Below are 17,637 nucleotides of genomic sequence, written 5' to 3'. Positions count from 1 at the left end.
GGAGGAGCAGAGATGAGAGAGACTCAGAATCCAAAGCAGGGTCCAGGCTCTGAGCTGTCAGTACAGAGCCCGACACGGGGTCAAACCCACGAACCATGAGATCATGACCTGAGCCAAAGTCGGACGCTTAACTGACTGAGCCATCCTGGCGCCCCCAGAATATATTTTATATGATACTTAGGCAGCTAAAGAAACATACATGGCAAACTAACATCACTAATGGGTCAAAATAAACCTATTATAATTCTAAGGGAGGCATCAGTCTAAACCTTAACAAATACGGTACTGTTTTTCTCATGTATCAAAAATGCAAAGGTAGGGGCGCCTGGGTGGCTTGGTAGGTTAAGCGTCCGACTTCAGCTCAGGTCATGATCTCACGGTCTGTGAGTTCAAGCCCCGCGTCGGGCTCTGTGCTGACAGCTTGGAGCCTGGAGCCTGCTTCTGATTCTGTGTCTCCATCTCTCTCTGCCCCTCCCCTGTTCATGCTCTGTCTCTCTCTGTCTCAAAAATAAATAAACGTTTAAAAAAATGCAAAGGTAGGAGATCTATGGAGTGTGAAGCTACTCAATATTTTGTGCTCTACTATTATTTCTGCTCTGCCATCCTTAATAGATTGGTCTTTGTCCTTACGTTTGTCAGTTGACACGAAGGAATTAGGTAGCATATGAAAAAATAACAGTTGCACACAGATCTGTTTGGTGCCAAATTATATAACCTCAACTCCACCTCCACCCCACCCACAAACACACACACCCACTACACGAAAGTATAGCATCACTGTCTTATATAGAAGACTAGATAAAGGTACAAATATATTGACCTTTGAATTGCTCGAGCTGAAAGGTCAAAGTGGACATAGGCCCACACTCCTTAGTGGATAAATGATGGAGCAAAAGTAAAGAAAGATGATAACAATACAAAAAGTTGAAGAACTTTTGAATCTCCCTCAGTGAAACTTCTGTCTAGAGGCAAGCTGTTCCTTAACGTCGATCTTCTTTCAGGAAGTCTCCATACTGTATGATTAGAAGCGTGGAACACCAGGAGGTAGTAGGTTAACTAAGATACACTGCAAACTTCAAACTAAGATATTCCTTATTTAATATTCCTTTCTGCAGGCAGTCATCATATGGACTGAAATCTGTGAGAGGATGCCCTCAACTCACGGCTGATTGTTTTACTTTGTGCTTTGTGATAGCTACACAAGTTTCATTTTTTAGTCAGACTTTTTCTGTATTGTTTTGTTTTGTCTTCATGATAATCTATTTAACATTTTAGAATGGGACAATAACCATGCTACAAAGATCATGAAAAAAATCAGTCTTCAAATTCATCTTTTCCCAGCCTCCATCCCTGTGCTCTTCACTGAACGAGATGCCATACTCAATAAAGTCTTACAGAAGACACCCTGAGTTCTTAGCCTGAGGTTTATGTATAACTGAAGCATGAAAATAGAGATGATTTATACATTTCAGTGCTTATGACATTATCTTGCTATACTCTTAAAAATACAAAATGTAAATACTATATATATTTCAAAGATAAAAGTTTCTTATGGTAAGAATATTTACATGCTTATCTTGCATATCTATCAAAGTATTCTAAGTGTCCCTTGCAAGCATAATACTCCATTCTATTTTGGAAAATATTAAAAGATCCATTTAGCTTTAAATGTCTTGTGAGTGTGTGTGTGTGTGTGTGTGTGTGTGTGTGTGTGTGTGTTGTGTGTGTCTGAGTGTGTGTGCATGAAAAGTGATGATGAAGGAAAGTCATATAGATGATGGAGATGATGGTGACAATAAAGCTAAGTTTATTTGAGTTATTTCCTATGTAATACAGGTAGCATAAGCAAGTGCTACAGATTAACTTCATGTGAGAATGGCATGCACTTGGCAGAAGCCAGTTAGAATCTTGGGTAAAGTGACTGGTGTAATGGTAATACAAATAAGAGGACAATTGAAGTTACAGTTACAAATTCATCTCATGCAGATCAATAGATAGATAAACTTTCTATATATTTATAATCTTGGCACAATTTGATTGATTGGCTCTTTTGAGTGAGGTCTATATACCTGTTAGCATGAAAAAATAAAATAAAATAAATTTTCTGAGAAGTAAAGCACTGTTAACTTATTATTATTCTGGGTGTTACAGATATTAGCATATTTATATAATTTCTCTTTCGTGAAAATACTTACATAAAATAAACTGCAAAAAGCATAATTAGTACAGTATATGCATTAACATTTAATAATACATTACAACTTGTCCTCTCAAAAGTTGTATCATTTGGTACTCTGCCTTGACTATACAGAAGAATTTGCTTGTGACTACTTATTGGTCAGCACTGAATTTTTTTTAATTTGCAAGTTTGTTGTATAAGAAACATTATACTTTGTTTTTACTTGTACTTCATGCATTATTAGGAAGAATAAGAATATATTCATATATCTAATTTATTTTTATTATTTTCTTTATGATTTTTCTTTCCTTTTTTAAATGTTTATTTATTTTGAGAGAGAGAAGAAGATAGAAAAGGAAGAGAGAATCCCATGCAGGCTTCACACTATCAGCCCAAAGCCCGATGTGGGGCTCGATCTGAGATCATGATCTGAGTCAAATTGAAGAGTCTGACACCCAACCAGCTGAGCCTCCCAGGCACCCTTTATGATTTCACTATTCATATTTTTGATCAGTTCTTCTGTAATGACATATAAATAATTTTAATCATTTTAGAGCAGGATGAATATGTGTAAGACCTTTTGCTGTATTTTATAGAAGTATAAAGTGATGAACAACAAAAATGCTATACCAGCATATTTGTGATAAATAAAATTACTATTCTTGAAGAAAACAAACACACGGGTAGCTCAACATTGTATTTCTTTTATCTAACACAGCTTGCCTTATTTAAAAATAAGGCTAGGCAGCAAAATAAAAGTTTCAAATTGTAAGCTAAAAACTGAGGTAGACCCCACCTATACAAAGAAGAAAGCTTATTTTATGATTCTTATGTTAGAAAATATGCTAACCCAATAAAGAATGAAGCTGTCCTTAAGGGAAAAAATGGTCTCTTTATTTTTACTACTCTCTCTTTATCAATATAAATATGTTTCTAATTTCAATACACATAGCCTCAGTTTAAGAAAGCATATCTCTAATAAAAAAGCCATCTTGGGCCATTATTAGAATTTGGAGGTGCGCCTGGGTGGCTCATTCGGTCAAGTGTCCGACTTCGGCTCAGGTCATAATCTCATTATTTGTGGGTTCAAGCCCCACATTGGGCTCTGTGCTGAATGCTTGCTCAGAGCCCGGAGTCTGCTTCAGATTCTGTGTCTCCTCTCTCTGCCCCTCCTCTGCTCACCCTCTGTCTCACTCTGTCTCTCAAAAATAAATAAATCTAAAAACAAATTTTAAAACAAAAAAGAATTTGGAAGTGTTTTCAAAAAGCATTCCAAGAAAATAAGTAAAACATTAAATTAAAAAAATATGTAAAGAGATTTTTACATACATATGCAGAGAACTTTTTCAGAAATAACCCAAAATTTTTTTATTGTAGAAAGTAGGCTTGTATTAATTTGTCAGTATTTATGTATTAACTACATCATTATAAGGCCAACAGTTTTATTGTATCCACAATGGTAGCACTGAAAACAGCAACACATTGACTTGTTTCAACAGAGGTTATTACAAACAAAACAGAGCTAGAGTCAATCTTTATATAATTTGTGATGGGAAATATCTTAAAGAGAAGTTTAGAAATTCAGTTGACCTACTTCCAATGGTCTGCATTACCAAAGGTCATGCAGAGAAATAGTCACTTCCGTATTTTAACTCTTTCCTGATGACATTACCCTTTGTGTTGCTCAACACTGACTAAAGATAAGTCTACAAAATAATTGTTTGACAACTTGTTGTCATGAAAATATCTTTTCTTATTATTCTGATGATTATATCAAATGATTAATATTAACTTATTGAATATTCCTGTCTATAACAATATTCAGAAATGAATTTAATATTCAATTACTTTGCCCTTCTGGGATGTTTCTCCCTCCTCCTTTTTATGATCCTTATTTTCTGCTAATTTTTCAAATCCATAAATATACATATACATATATACATATGTGTGCATCTATTTAATTTGTACTTTACTTCAAATCCTTTCTACAAAAAGGTGTCATATACAATAAAATGTATGTATATATATTTTAATATGCATATTTATCATAAAAATTAACAAGGTAAATTCACCTATTAAATCTTCAACTCTAGCCTGATATTAAGAAAATATAAAGATATGCCTTTTGCAGTAAATAAAGGCAAAAAATCTAACAAATACATATTCATTCAAAAATGTTCCTGTGTAATTCAAAAAATCTAAACAAATACATATTAGTTCAAAAATGCCCCTCCTTGTGTATCATGTACTGGAGAAATAAAGAAGCTTAGGAATAATGTTACAAAAGAGAATAGGAAAAATGTATGGTACCGTAAAGGTGGAGGTAAGTAGAGAAGAATAGGGAAAGAGGGCACAAATAAATTATATAAATGTGTTCAGGGAACTATATAGATTCAGTGCCATACACATATCTCATAATAATCCTAATTCCTACAATGTGGCTTTTATTAAATAAGGTTTTACATATACACAAACCAAGAGTGAGGGAATACACTTGAAAAAATAACCATAAAAAAAAAAAAAAGAAAAAATAACCATAGGCAGCTGGCAACATCAGTAATGAAACTATAACTAACAAAAAGTTATTGTTTAAACAAATATTAAAAGAAGCCCTCATGAAATCCCATGGCAACACAAAGTTAGGTGACTGAAATACATGATAATGTTCAGCTAGAACTTGTTGAGACAACGAATATTTATGTAAAATTCCAGGTATGTCCTTCTAAAAGAATATCAACAAAAGAGAGAAAAGTGTTTGGAAAGAAAATAAATTGAGATCTCAGAATTTTCATTATAAGTGAAACTAAGTTTAAAATAAGTAGGCAAGCCCTACATGATGTACACCTGCTGTATGTATGAAATATATGTACCATGAAAGCATGGCTGCCAAGAACCTTCAGGCGACTGCAGAATAGTACAAGTCCAAGTTTGCTAACCTCTGGGACCACTAACCTAAGTAATGATGCCCTGAGCCAGGTGAAGCAGGAGTCAAATCAGTACCAGAGACAGGTGCAGTCCCTCACCTGTGAAGTAGTTGTACTCAAAGGAACTAGTGAGTCTCTGAATGCCAGATACATGAAACAGAAGAGAACTTTGCTGTTGAAGTTGCTAACTACCAAGACACCATTGGCCACCTGCAGGGTGAGATTCAGAACAAGAAGGAAGAAATGGCTCATCACCTTCAGGAATACCAGGACCTACTGAATGTTAAGATGGCTCTTGACATTGAAACTGCCAACTATAAGAAACTGGTGGAAGGTGAGGAGAGCAGGATTGCTCTGCCCCTTCCAAACTTTTCTTCCTTGAACCTGAGGGAAACCGATCTGGATTCACTCTTTCTGGTTGACACTCTCTCAAAAAGAACCCTTCTGATTATGATGGTTGAAACTAGAGATATAGGTTATCAATGAAATTTACCAGAATCATGATGACCTTGAGTGAAAATTGCACACACCTGGTGCAGCAATATATAACCAGCAAGAATAAAAAGGAAATCCCTATCTTAAAGAAACAGCTTTCAGGAGCATTTCTGCAATTTTTCAGGAGCGCAAGATAGATTTGGAATAGAAATAGCCTCTAGTTATCAACACTCCTAAAAGATTGAGAAAAAAAGTTTACAACATAATCTACTTTATGAAGAAAACTTGTGCTAGAATGCTTTTTGAAAAGTATTTTTGAATACCATTAAAACTACTTTTTTCCAACAAGTATCTGACCAACTCATTTCTGCTTCAATAAATCTTTGGAAAGCTAAACTAAAATAAAATAAGGAGGCAAGCAATAATCTCTCTCTCTCTTTCTTACACACACACACACACACACACACACGCGCACGTGCGCGCACGCACACCAAACAAAGAGAATTTAACTGAAAAGAAACAGCTGTTTAACATAGACAAAGAACAAAAATCACTTTTGGAATTTGTGACTAATTTCCCAGGGTGTAATGAAAAATATATGGAAATTTCCACATCCAAAACCACATGAAAAATCTGCAAGATAATCCATATATGGGAAAATCCTACACAAGAAACAACCTAATCAATTAAGTAATTGTGGGCCAACAGGAAGAACAGCCATCAGATGTGTAGGTGACAGGGCAGTGTGCTGAGCTGGTCATGTACAAAGAGCATTTAAATAAGAATTGTAAACACATAATGTCAAATGTGGTACACAGAAGCTAGCAATTAGAATTCTTGGCATAGTTGCTCAAAAATTAAGGTGAAATTGCTACATTAACTTAGACTTTTTTTCCAGAAAGACCTACTTGATTAAGTGTTTCTTGTTTCTCTATTTTGAAATTCTTTGAAAAAATTAAAAATCTAGAATAAAATTTTTGATAAAACTCAAAAAAAATCTTGTGCCATTAGATATTATGGTTAATTTCAATTTTATTATATGAATTTTTCTGTATAATCCAAGCTTTATACAATGAAAGAAAATTATTTTTAACTTTATTATGTATTCTATGTATAAATGCAAGTTTATTGTATTTATACAATTGAAATATATAATAATATAAATGCAATTCTGGATTTTTTATATTTATGAGCATGTTTTATGGATATTTTTGTAATATACCATTTTAATGCTCAATAAAATATGTCAAACAGATGTTTTTATATGTTTACTTAGCTTCTCAAACTGTGGAGTCTCATTTCAGTACAAATCATCATTTTTAATACTGCCTAAAATTCTGTACTATTTAAACTATTCCTGTGTGTTTGTTTATGCTTATTTTTTTTCTAAGTTGGCCCACTGCTTGCCATAAGCATTAATGGTACCCACATGCATGTGTATATGTGCTAGCAAGTCTTCTTATACTTGCTTCTTTATGTAATGTTCTAGTAGTCTGAAATCAAGATCAAAAGGCCATAATTTACTTTACTGATTAGTAGAAGAAATCTCCTATATTTGAAGTTAAATATATGTATCAGAAAATATAACATGGAAGAAAAGCAGATAACGTTCTGAATATTATCAGAAATCAGTAAGAATATTGTAAAAAGGAAATGGGATCTTGAGTGGATTTTATAAAATTGAAATCTATTAAGCTAATAAAGGTTTGGAGGAGAACCTAACTTGAGGCACTGCTAAGGTCACCAATTCTTAGACTCAAGAAATATAAAGATAAAAGACTCAAGGAAAGAATAGGACTTAACATATATGAAAACTTTCAGGTGTCAAAATGGTTCATTTCAGTCAAGTGTAATTTTTAAGGTATTTCAGTTAAATGAATGAGTGCTGAAATGTAAACAATATAGTTCTTTGTATAATGGTAGGAAAGTAGCAATTACGCATCAGCTTGGAATCAGACATCACTAGAACTGAATCCTTTCACTCAGTGGGATTAAGAAAAATGTAGACAAATGAATAAAGCTAAAAGATAAGAAAATGCTCAGTATTTCAATCTATAGACTCTTGAAAATAAGAGAAAAATGGCATTTTTACTAATGAGTTGTCCTCATGTAAAAAAAGGTAACTCTCAGTAAATAATCCAATTTCATACATTTATGAAAAGACTTTATTATAATTATTATAAATCAATGTGCTAAGTGTTAAATATGTGAAATATTCATTGAAACCTGAGTAATTAAAAAGAAAACTATAGGGGTACCTGGGTGGCTCAGTTGGTTGAGTGGGCGACTTCAGCTCAGGTCATGATCTCACTGCTCATGAGTTCAAGCCTTGCATCAGGCTCTGTGCTGACAGCTGAGAGCCTGGAGCCTGCTTGGGATTCTGTTTCCTGCTCTCTCTGCCCCTCCCTGACTCACGCCCTGTCTCTCAATACTGAAAAAAGTTACAAAAATTTTAAAAAATAAAAATATAAACTAAAAATCATAAGGAGAAATATATGTCAAACAACAGGGCAAAAGACCAGTGCACATGTGTGTAGGTGTGTGTGTGTGTGTGTGTGTGTGTGTTTGGATGCTTGAAAATCAAAGAAATAAAACTCAAAATAAAAGGAAATAACAATATAATACTCACTAAACTTTCCATATTAAAATAACTCTGGATTTTAAATTGGAAAGCCAGACTTCGTAGCACAACATTAAGGAAAGTGAGTCTAAATTTTATCAAGAAGATAGTAATGATTTTAATTGCATGAGAGCTGGAATGTTTTTGTCTTTGTAGGGCCACCATAATTTTTTAAGATTATTTTAGGAACCACATCCAGCAAACTTTTTCTATCTATCATCTATCTATGCCTTTGCTCATCTACTACAGAAGTCATCAACTATAATATAAAAATACATAATTTTAGGGACAAGATGAAGTACAAAAAAATAAAAATACTTGTTGAATTACTCTGTGCAGAATGAGCATTGCCTGAGTGATGAAGAACGGGAGGGGATGTCCTTGCTGATATTTGCAGATGTCCTTAATCTGTATGAGCTCACTAATCATTATGGTTCCTTCAGATTCTAAATTTATTTAAGATAATTCAGGAGATGACATCATTATAATTGTCTCTTTCAAATCAAGAGTGAGTTTGATTTAACAAGACTTTTGGACACTTTCCCTGAAGCAAAGATTATTATTCATGGGAGCTTCATAAATTCTTGAAAGCTAAGAGATGGATTCTTTCAGTTGAACAAAGTCAGGAAGATTCTGTACATTTTTTAAGGTTGCCTTAATTGTCTCTGCTCCATGACTGATAGCTTACCTCATGAGCTTTGTAAACTAGTTTACAGAGGTTCAAATGCTTAAAACTGAATGATCTTTGAGATCTTAACATTAGAACACAACAAAACGGTGAAATGCTTCCTTTCTGGTTCTGCAAACTAACAAAGAATACATTTCCACTGCATGATATTTGAGGCCAGCCTTCATATCCTTCTCACAAGCCTAACCTATTGCTGCTTAGCCTTTTAACCTCAAAAATTGCTTTTCAATACTATTTTTATAGCTAATATGGTGGATTGATTTCATTTTGAAGCTGTGGTGTCAGTTGATGGCTTGCTTCTTCCCTGTATGATAAACCAACGAATATGAAGCAGTTAATGGAATAAAGTGCCAACTATGCTATTTTCTGCTCAATAAATGTATTGTTGCTATTGTGTACAGTAGATCTCAGGAACAGGATAGATTATCATTTCTTCTTTAGTTACTTAGAGTCTATATAAAAGGATCAACCTCGGAACTGAAATGAAAAGAAAAAAAAATAGATAAGCTTTAAACTCAATGTCACAATAGTTGATAGGGTAGAATCTTTCTATAGAAGAGGACCTTCGAGTTGGGCCATGCCTGGTGCATAAGTCTCAAGCCATCACATTGTGTGGTCACTGCAGGAGGCCAAAAGTCCTGCCTGAAATTGCAGTGTGTGGCCTCTAATAACTATGTTTTATTTTGAAATATTCTTTATTGTATTCTTTTCCCAAATGAAATGTAGCAATTAAAATCTCTATCACTTGGCAGAAAATGATGAAAATGTCCAGCTTAACTCCTGAAGCACTTCCAGAATCCAAATCATTAATTTGAGAGCCAGACTCTTATTCCATATAAGTATGTATCCAACAGTTTTGTTTAGGGTAAATTAAATTGTCTCATTCCTGTCATACTAGCAATAAAAAAAAATCAATTCAACCTGTTTTTCTCCATTTGCCTCACCTAACATGGAGCATTTTGAGCAGTTTTCACACAAACAGAATACATCTCAAAATCTTCAACTTACATTGTTTAAACAAAACACACCTATAAATAATAGTTGCATCTCTGGATAATGTTTTCTCCTGCACTGCACTGCTTCTAAAATCCAAGATTAGAGATGCCTTATTAAGATCAGAGTCATTATATTACTAAGTTTTGATGCAGGCATATACTTAGAATGACGTCAACTAAAAATTACCCACTCAGAGAAATTAGGTTAAACCTCATTTAAGCTATGAAGATAATACGTTATTTCCGTTGGTTAATTTACTTGTAAATCCTTATTACCCTGACCCTTAGTTGCAAAGAAGTAAATAATCTAAATGTGCTAATCTAATAGGTTAAGTAACATTATCAAAGTCTGCATTGTAATGTCTTATTAAACATGAACTATCAAAGTTAGAAAGTAATCAGCTTTTAGAATTAATCTAAATTCAGAGTTTGATTTATATCAAGGCATTTGCAACTTGTTAAGTGAACTGATCTAATCACAAATCGTTATTCAACTTTAATTATATATTGATCTCCTTATTATGAACTGATTAAAAAAATGGAAACTGTTAAAGTACTAGGATTACAGGAGTCTTTAATTTTTGTCTTTATACTTTTCTTTACATATATATATATATATATATATACACACACACATATACGTAGTATTCTGAATATATATACATATATATGTGTATATATATGTATATATACACATATATATGTATATATATGTGTATATATATGTATATACATATATATATAGTATTCTGAAAATTAAATGATTCTTTAAAACCAAAGGAACTCATTTCTTAGGGTTGTATATTTGAAGAGGTTGATTAACATAAGGTATGGTTCACTAGGACATATTGTACAGACCAGAATTATATCTCGTGAAGAGTTTATATACAAGAGTAAATAGAATTATATGAGAAATATATAAACTGAAGAGTTTAATATTAGAATAAATAGGAGGTGTATGGCAGATTCACTCTATAACTTGATGTTGGCTGAAAGCTGATCAGGGAGACACTTCTTAGAGACAATCATTTGCCTTGAAAGAAAGATGAAGTATAATTGGATGGAGTAGGCAGGCTGAGTCCAAGAACCTGGGGGTGTCCTACAAGACCAGTCAAGAGGGTCCATGGCTTCATACAGGATAGAAATCAAACACAAACCAGAAAAAGTGAAAGCAGAGTTTATTAAATAGTATAAGTGATAGAGTATAGCAAATGAAGTAACTGAGAGTCTCAGAAAGGAAAAAGGAGAGTGAGTCTCTCCATCGCTTGGGGCTGGGGGTTTATATGAGAAAGGGGTCTAGGGTACATGTTCTTACAGTAATCCAGGGTAGGGTCTGATCCAAGGTGAGTGACAGGTGAATAGTAGGTGTTATTTTGGGGTAATGATGCCAACATCAGCTGAGGTTTTCTTGAAGCTAATGTCTTGGAACATGTTTGGGATCTGGCTCTTGGATGTTATCAGGTGTTTGAGGCCCTAGAACAAAACCTGGAGAATAGTTAACTTCTTGCTTTCCCCTTGGAGTGGAAACATAGCTTTTTTTTTTTTTGGCTTATTCAGATGCAAAATATAGAACATGAGTAAATGGGGCCTAATAGAAAAACAGTAGAGATGGAACCTTTCTAAAATGGAGTCCCTTCAGCTTCCCTACCTCAGTAGCACAGAAAGATGTGTCCAGTTAAAAATTATTACATGGGTGAAAGAAACAATGTAGGAAGTAAGTTTCATTATGTGTGTGTATGTGTGTGACTCACAGAGAAAAAGACAGAGAGAGATAGGTAGAGAGAGAGAATATGATGGATAAAAACCAAGTAATTCTTAAGCGAGTAGGAGTAAGCAGGATATTGTAAAAAAATGTGTTTGTCTCCTCCTTGAGGTCAGAAATCTGGAATAATTTTACCTCGTATAATTTGTTTGAAAATTATCATAATTATATGAGTAGGACTAAAACTAGAAATACAACTGAAAAGGAATTTCTTGTCAAAAGTAGGATCATAAGACTTATGGGACTCTACCACACAGATCACATTCTCTCAATGTATTCTATAAACACCGAAAGACACAGAATTTTATAAAAGTAGGAATAGTGCTTAGAGGTCACCTGAGATACAAAAAATTCTGATTGTTTTCTCAAATATATATATATATATATATATATATACACACATATATATATGTATACACATATATATATATATGTGTGTGTATATATATATATGTATACACACATATATATGTGTGTATACATATATATATATGTATATATACATATATATATGTATATATTGAGCACAAGTGTCAGACTCTTGCAAATGAGGCATGTGGGGCATTAAGAATCATGACTTAGACCCTGCCCTCAAAAGACTTTCTGCCTAATGGGGGAAGCTTCTACTTACTTCACATGTCTGGGATTGCTTACAATACACTTAACATTGTCCGGGCTATGTTATCTTTAATTCATATGATCAGATGCATGTTTCTGATTTTTGACTTTTGGGAAAATGGAAAAACACCCAACAATTTGACATAGATGCTTGACAGAGTCTCTAGAATTAATTTCATAAAACATATTGATATTCATGCCCAAATCTATATTTTCTGATATAAGATGATATATGTTTTGACACAATTTAAAGGCGGCTACACCAAAGATGATGTGCCTGTTTTGATGACATGAGGGAGAGCAAGGTGGTTCTATGGGTTTCTCCCGTTGCATATTCTTCCATGTCAAACTTTTCCAGGAAAATGATAAACCTTTTATATAAATGTGTTACTTTTCAGCTTTACAGAACAAAAACAAAACAAACACTGGACTGGTTATTAGCTACTCAAAGTTTTTATGTGAAATCTAATTTGCTTCCATTTTTTTTCTTAAAATAATACCAAACAAAACAATATCTCCAGCACTTTAGTTGGCAGAGATGAAAGATTAGTGGTAAAGGGAAAATGCATATTCCTAGGAACATTTTACATTCTTTGTCCAGGAAAGTAACCCTCCCACCCCCAAAAGAAACCTCACTGGCATATTAATGTCTTCTAAATATAGGAAAAATAAACTTCCATAACCTGACTCTTCAGAATAGTATAAAACGGATCATAAATAAATGAATGTGTATAGATTCACTTGAAGTGGTGTGTGGAAACCTTATTTTGTGAAGAGAACTATGTAAAACTAGCTCACATTTCTTTGAGAGTATTTCAGAGACATTAAATTGGAACTGGCTCCAACCTCAAATTCATTTGCTTGATATTAAGGTTAGATTAAGGAAAGGCAAAAGAGGAGCCTGAGATATCACCAACATATAACATTTCCTTAAAATAGAATACTAACAAGGTTTCCCAGATGGCTCAATCGGCGAAGCATCTGACTTCGGCTCAGGTCATGATCTTGCAATTGGTGAGCTGGAGCCCCACATCGGGCTCTGTGCTGTCAGCATGGAGCCTGCTTCAGATCCTCTGCCTTCCTCTCTCTCTGTCCCTTCCCTGCACTCTCTCTCTCTCTGTCTCTCTCTCTCTCAAAAATAAATAAGCATTTAAAAAGCTTAAAAAATAGAACACAAATAAATGTGTGGTATGACTGCTAAGGATCTGAGGGCCCATGAGAGATGCTTAAAGTGCCCCCGACTGAGAGGGCTACAATCACTCATCTGCTAAAGTCACTTGCTTGATGCAAAAATTACCAAAAGTTGGTAGAATTTCACTCCTTCCCTAACAAGTCATTTAATACTTATGAAACCAAAGAAACAAACAGTAGAAACACAGCATAAAGGAACAAAAAAGTTGCACAGAATAAAACACAAGCATCCTCAAACACCCCACCGGTCCTTTTCCACTGAGAACTAAAGAACACTTCATATTACTTTTTCTTTGAATATCTAAACTTTTTTTTCCCTTGCTAAGTAAATTACTGGCTGCCTTGAAATAGCAATTTAATACTTCTTCAGAATGAAGTTCTTTTAAAAAGTGCAGTAATTCTCTGCTGCATCTATTAAACCAACACATGTTTACTTTCTTTGACCGTGGTTATTTGTGCACACCTTAAATGAGTTTCTATCTTGGTTACATTATTCATGTCATTAAATTGCCTTTTACTGAATTTACCTGCCACCTCCTGAGGGGAACAGCCAATTGTCAAGATTAAATAGCTTTCTCATCTCTATGGGATTTACCCCTTCAAAAAAAGCAAAATGCTTGGCTTTTGCTGAAAGCTGAATATTGAGTTTGCCTGCAGGACAACAAAGAAAGTCTCACCGGGGCCCTAATGTATGTTCAATATGGGAAAAATTATGGACTAATGAGTGCAATAGGGCTTCAGCTACTAAAATTGTTCATGAAAAGGTAGGATTGGGCAAAACCTTAAAATTACATAAGATTTCATATTTAAATTAAGACCTTTAACCCCGGTCATTATTATACAATGACTATAATTTTTCTAATTGCAGTTAACACATTTCTTTACTTTAAAACAATGCTGATGTTTTGACCTACTAAATCAAGACCAACAAATACTATGTAATAGAATAAGCTTTTGAATCAGGATCCTCAATCTCACATTCCCCCAAATCTGAAAAGAATTTGATACTGGCTAAGCACAGATATTGCTTTACATAGAACTTAGGTTACAAGAAGTTCTTTGAACTACAAAACTGTCTGTTATAAGTGACCACTGAAGAGCTAAGCAATTTTAGTGTCAGGAAAATGAATTTGCCACTTAGTGCTACAGCAGTTTTTGCAAATGGTCTTGTCTGAATCCGTGCATCATAACTCTATGTGTATAGGAACTCTAGAAGGAAATGAAGGACTGGAATAGGAGGAAGAAGAGAGGGAGAAGAGTGGCCTTCTGTTAAAGTCAATTAAATCATAACTTCTTTTGCAAAATGAAACATTGAGAGCCCCATATTTTCAAATTTTCAAATTTCCTCCCAGGGATGGAAGACCATAAGAAGTCAGTTATATAAGTAATTAAACAGTACGACACCAACAAGGTATGCTTTGATTCTCTGGGTTTTGTTTTTTCAAGACCATTCTTTCATTTTGTTCTGTTCTCTCAATGAATTGTCAGTGGAGGATAACTTAAGGAACAACAATCACAGTCTTCATATACATTTATATTTCAGAAGTTTCTTGTCCAAATTAGCTCATAGGAATGACTACTCTAATTTTTAATTTTTTTTTTTAATGTTGAGAGAGAGAGACAGAGACAGAGCACAAGCAGGGGAGACACAGAGAGAGAGGGACACACAGGATCCGAAGCAGGCTCCAGACTCCAGCTGTCAGCACAGAGCCCAACATGGGGCTCGAACCCACAAACCACAAGATCATGACCTGGGCCAAAGTCGGACGCTTAATTGACTGAGCCACCGAGGTGCCCCATCTACTCTAATTTTCCGTTCCAATAAACATGTAAATTTTTAAAATAAATACTTTATTCTTTATCCTGTAAAAACTCACAGTAAAAATTAATTATGTTTTTTTTCTTTACCTAATTTAACCATCATTAATATTCTGGCAGCCAGGAACTACAAAGATTTCTGAGACAAATTATAGCATGTTCAAACATACTACTGCAACTTTAAGAATATTATTTCTTCTCTCTTGAATATTATTGCATCACGAGGGATTGCAAATTGTATTTTATAATATTTTTTACAATTTTTATAAGTGTTATATGTTGAGAAGCATCAGCTAAAGTCCAAAATTTTGAACATTTTTTTCTAGAAGAGTAGATTATTAAATTCCACTCTAGAGTTAGATAAAAGTGCTAAACAGTTCAAGAGAATAGCTCTGATTTAAATTGCATGGTTGTCTATAGAGCCAATTGAAAATAATTAAATATCTATAAATGGAGCAAGATATAATGACATTGAGGAACAGCATGCTTTCTTTAAGACAATCTATATTGCATTAACTTTATTGGAAACCAAGGCAGAGAGTGAATAATGTATATTCATATTTTATTTTGTGAAGTTCATCTGGATTTCATATGCAAACAAAGATGAATCAGAAAACTTGGGAATGATACAACTATCCTTACACTGAAAGGAAAGCCCAGTTATGCTAGGTTGAGTGACAGAAATTCTTTCCTTCTTTTTTAGGTTCTTTGGCTTGTCTAATAATAAAATTGAAAAGGAAGACTAACAAGAGAAAAGCAAATTTAGTTTCATACATATGGGAGCCCCATGAAGTATGAGACTCCCAGGCACTCAGGTAATTGAGGTTTGTATACTATCCAGAGCTTAGGAGAAGGGGCAGAGGTCTGGGACTTCAAAGGGAGGAAGACAATTCACAGAGAGACAAGAAGAGCAAAAGTTTGGTAAATAAATGGTTGCCATGACATACAGAAAAGTCATTGGGATTAAAGTTATCTCTGGTAATTGCTTTGTGGTTCTGGCCCCTATCTAAATTCTTTTAGGCAGTTTAAGGGGGAAGGCATAAAGCTTTCCTAAGTCTGCTGGGTCTTAACTGCCTTATGCTCAAAACAACTCACATGTCAATGTGGCACACTTGTATGGCATACTCTGCTCCCGCTCTAGAGTATAGATTAGGAATGGACCAAAGACTTGTAAATTCTCATTTCTTAGAAGATGACAGAATTTCTACATCATCTTGAAATTTCATATTATATTTTGTTTTTAATTTCATTCTCCTGCTTGCCTCCAATGCACAAGTAGATAATGTTTCTATTCATGAAAATTCTATCTTCTACAGATGATTTTTAATGTTTATTTGATTTTATTTGAGAGAGAGAGAGAGAGAGAGAGAGAGAGAGAGAGAGCACAAGCAGGGGAGGGGCAAAGAGAGAGAGGGAGACACAGAATCTGAAGCAGGCTCCAGGCTCTGAGTTGTGTGCACAGAGCCCAACGCGGGGCTCCAACCCATGAGCCTTGAGATCATGACCTAAGCCAAAGTTGGACGCTCAACCGACTGAGCCACTCAGGTGCCCCCAGATTTTGTTTTAAATGAGCACCACAAGAAAAGTGATATCTTTCAATGGCAAGGTATTCAAAAGCCAAAAGACAAGGCCCTGGAAAATGAAATGGTTCAAAACTATGTGGCCTTTTTGGAATAAGAACGTAAACCTCTCACAAATTCTGGACCTTAAGAGAAGAATCACAAAGGTCTTCAATCATTGAATTTTAAGTTTTCAATATATTTATAGCTCCTCTACATTCAGAATATAAATAATTTCAATGGGCATTCTACATTCTTTGTAGAATAATTTATATAGGGCTAAATTTACTGACTATAAAAATTACATAATCTGGACCAAATATTTAAAAGAAAATGTGGACAAATAACAAAAATCACCATCCATCCAGTGCACAGTGGACAAACTCATATAGCAAAATTCAGTCTTATTGGACTGATGAGGGAGAGGATGACATTCGGGGCCTCTAAAGCTACTCCAAATTGAGGGACTAGACTGCAAAAAGCTACAGAGGGGATCAACTCCCCTAAATTCTGTGTCTGAGTACTTATTCTTCTACCCAAATGGATTAATAAACACTGGATTCACCCTTCCATGTGAAACAACTAAATAACCAGACTTACTATATGGCACAATGGTTCTTTAGACAGTGGACATCAGGCAACAAAATTTCTGAGAGGAGAGAAAAACACAAGTCATATGATTGCTCACCATTCTGCTCCACTCCACTGCATGGGGTAGAGACAGGGAACTGAGGCAGAGCCCCTCAGGCTGTCAAAGTCAAGCACGTCAACTTGGGAATTTGGGGAAGCTGTGACTGCTGGGGTTCCCAGGACAAGAATACAGAGAGGAGAGAACTTCTCACAGAGAG

At 34.5% G+C, this 17,637-nt stretch overlaps 1 pseudogene; it reads left to right on the top strand.

Annotated features, from left to right (window-relative positions):
* Positions 1-5,043: 5,043 nt before the first annotated feature.
* LOC125146519 (vimentin-like) lies at positions 5,044-5,620 on the top strand (annotated as a pseudogene).
* The last annotated feature ends 12,017 nt before the right edge of the window (positions 5,621-17,637 follow it).

Source organism: Prionailurus viverrinus, chromosome D1, assembly GCF_022837055.1.
Source record: "Prionailurus viverrinus isolate Anna chromosome D1, UM_Priviv_1.0, whole genome shotgun sequence".
Taxonomy (NCBI): domain Eukaryota; kingdom Metazoa; phylum Chordata; class Mammalia; order Carnivora; family Felidae; genus Prionailurus; species Prionailurus viverrinus.
The sequence above is the reverse complement of the archived record's forward strand: the minus strand, read 5'-3'. Positions and strand labels throughout refer to the sequence as shown.